Source organism: Primulina eburnea, chromosome 1, assembly GCF_022965805.1.
Source record: "Primulina eburnea isolate SZY01 chromosome 1, ASM2296580v1, whole genome shotgun sequence".
NCBI classification, from domain to species: domain Eukaryota; kingdom Viridiplantae; phylum Streptophyta; class Magnoliopsida; order Lamiales; family Gesneriaceae; genus Primulina; species Primulina eburnea.
Window position 1 is genome coordinate 21,846,100 of NC_133101.1, and position 3,505 is coordinate 21,849,604.

At 42.5% G+C, this 3,505-nt stretch overlaps 1 long non-coding RNA gene across 1 annotated transcript; it reads left to right on the forward strand.

Annotated features, from left to right (window-relative positions):
- Nucleotides 1-291: 291 nt before the first annotated feature.
- LOC140829258 (uncharacterized) lies at nucleotides 292-2,694 on the forward strand. Its single transcript, XR_012117423.1, has 2 exons — nucleotides 292-1,972; nucleotides 2,161-2,694. It is a non-coding gene; the product is annotated as an uncharacterized lncRNA (long non-coding RNA).
- Nucleotides 2,695-3,505: the final 811 nt, after the last annotated feature.

Consider the following 3,505-nt stretch of genomic DNA (forward strand, 5'->3'; position numbering starts at 1 on the left):
GATTGCCTCTGCTTTGCTGGGGTCAACCTCTATGCCATCCTGAGATACAATGTGGCCCAAGAATGCTACCCTGTTAAGCCAGAACTCACATTTGCTGACCTTGGCATACAGTCGTCTATCTTGTAGAGTCTGCAATATTGTCCTCAGATGATGACCGTGCTCCTTCCTGCTCTTTGAATAGATCAGAATATCGTCAATGAAAACTATGACAAACTGATCTAAATTTGGCTGAAACACACGATTCATGAGATCCATGAAAATCTCCGGCGCGAGAACTCATAATGCCCGTAACGCGTCCGGAAGGCTGTCTTATATACATCTGACTCCCTTACTTTCAGCTGATGATATCCGGATCGAAGGTCTATCTTGGAGAACAATGATGCTCCCTGAAGTTGATCAAATAAGTCCTCAATCCTCGACAGTGGATACTTATTCTTAACTGTGACTCTATTCAGCTCTCGGTAGTCAATACACAGTCGCATGCTGCCATCCTTCTTCTTAACAAATAGCACTGGAGAACCCCAAGGAGAAAAACTAGAGTGAATGAAACCTTTATCTTGCAGATCTTGAATCTGATCCTTGAGCTCCTTCATCTCAGCAGGCGCTAAACGGTAGGGTGCCTTAGATATCGGCACTGTCCCGTGCATAAGCTCAATAGAGAAATCCACTTCTCTGTCTGGTGGGATGCCTGAAACATCATCAGGAAACACACTAGAAAAATCTCTGACCACATCCACATCCTCCAGCTTCTGACTGACTGGCTCTGTCACTGATACAATGCTGGCTAAGAATTCTTGACAGCGTCTCTTGATAAGCTTTCTCGCACACATGCAATAAATGATATGTGGCATCTGCTAATGTCTATCTGCCTCGAAAACTAACGGCTTCCCACTAGGCGGTCTGACAGAAACTGACAACTGTCGAAAATCTATGACTGCACCGTGAGAAGATAACCAGTCCATACCCAATATGATGTCAAACTCCGGTAATGGTAGCACTATCAAATCTGCATGCACCACATACTTGTGTAATCGGAGCTCCAATTTCTTTACTATCAGAGAGGTGAACATCTGATCCTCGGATGGAATCGATACTCTGAACCCTGAATCCATCGCTACTGGTATGATTCTTAGTCGCTTCACAAAGGATTCGGATATAAACGAATGCGTAGCTCCTGAATCTAGCAATGCATGCGTGGCTACACCTGTAATATGTATCCTCCCTGCGACAAAACATACCATCAAATCTAATAGAGTTGAACTTAAGGAACTTCTTATCAGCAATTAACCTCAAAATCCTCGAACAATATCTGAATTAACCCAAACATCAATTCTCAAAAGTTCGAAATTCAACCTTAGAAAACAAAAAATTATAATTTAGCCCCTTTAAATTTAGAAAATTGCAACTTGACCCCATAAAAATCATTGATTGATAAAATTGGTTCTCAATCCACCCATTATATTCTTAATCTCAACTAGGTAGAGCATGCATCCTAAATCTTTCTAAGTTATAATTCTCCAAGTAAATACTCATAGAAGAATAAAACACAAGCAATTATACAGTAATTTAAAATATTAAACCAAAGGGTTACCAGTAATCAGTGTTGAGTCTGGCGCTGCCTCGGCCTCCTCGGTATGTAACACATAAGCCTGTCCAGTAATAGGGCCCTTGTTCTTAGGACATTCAGCTGTTTTGTGGTTCTCCTGTCCGCAAATGAAGAACCTGTAGGTTCCCCATAAACACTTTCCGATATGAAACTAACCGCACTGCGGGCAAGTCTTTTTGTCATCTGGCTTATGCGCTCCTGGCGCCTGAAGAGGTCTCTGCTGCTGCTGTTGTGGCCTCATAAATTTCCCTTGGGGCTTCTGCTGCCCCTGCTTTCTAGGCGGCCTGGTAAACTGTTTATTCTTTGGTTGGAAACTGGACTGAGGCAGATGCCGCTTCCGCTGCAGCTCAAAATCTTTGTCTCGGAGTGCCTGCTCCGCCTGGAAGGCACAGGAAGTGGCCTCATCATAACTAGCCGGCCTCATCAGCATCACATCCCGCAAAGGGTAGGTCTCAGTCCATCCATGAAGTGCCGCAGCTTCTGTCCGACATCCCTAGCAATAAGAGGCACAATGTGACATCACCGATCAAACTTCCGGATAAACTTCGTCACAGATGAGTCGCCCTGTCGGAGACTCATAAACTCTCTCGTTAGGCGGCCCCTGACGTCAACTGGAAAGTACTTCCCGTAAAATAGCTCCTTGAATTTGTCCCAAGTAAGCGTAGCCACGTCCACAGCATGAGTGGCCCCCTCCCACCACAGTGACGCATCGTCTCTCAACATGTAGATGGCGCACCTGGCCCCGTCGCCATCCCCCATCTGCAGATAGTCAAAGTGGAGCTCCAGAGATCAGATCCATCCCTCTGCTATGAACGGATCAGTAGTGCCTCCGAACTCCTTCGGGTTGAGGCGACGAAACTGCTCAAAATCATCCACCTGAGGCCTAGGAGCCTGTTGAACTTGCTCCAGTAGTCTAGCCATACCCTCCAGAACTCGAGTAGCTGGGTCCCCTGGCGGTGGTGGTGGAGGTCCTCTGCTCCCTCCAGGAATCTCATCATGCCTATCATTATTGGGATCACGTCTGGGGGGCATAGCTGAATACAATCCAATTAATAAACGTAACCCATCATGCAATTAATCTAGTTTTTTTTTTTAAAACAGTAAATTCTTAAATCATAAAAGCAGTTAAACATATACCGTAGTTTGTTATAAAGCATAAATCATGTTAATATGCAGGTGATAAGAGTAAATCATTTAAAACATTTAAATCATAAAAGCTTACAGACTTGAGGCTTGAAGACTGAGCTGTAGAAGCTGGCGGTGGCACAATCCTATACAGGACCCTGTCTCTGATACCAACTGTAACGTTTACCCAAATTTTTTTTTATATACAATAAAACTCAAATTTTCAAAATATCATTAATACATTTCGCATGCATGCGCTGCACAGGAAAATATAACATTTAAAAATGATCTTAAATATATGTCAGTGATAATAGCGCATTTTAAAATAACCAATCATCCAAAACCATACGTAAACATAAACGTATAAAAATCTTAAAAATCATCAACATATTAAAATATTCATTTCCTCTCAAATCTCATAAATCATAATGCGGAAAATATGCGGTCCTCGGGTCGTGTCACTGCACTAGGTTCGCTGACTCAGAGTCCAACACCTCCAGTCTCCTCGACATCTAACTCACCTGCTTCACACACGCCTAGTGAGTCTAAAGACACAACACACATGTACCATAAATAACAAATACCTATACATAGCACACAGCAGTGAAAAATACCATAATCAAAATATCTTTCATGAACTTTAAAAATGTAACATAAACGTGTCGTGTAAAATTATGACGTGTCAAAACAGCTCATCGTTAATCATTATTCATCATTCATCGTTTATCATTTAATGTTCATCGTTCATCATTTATCATTAGTGAATTCAGTTCA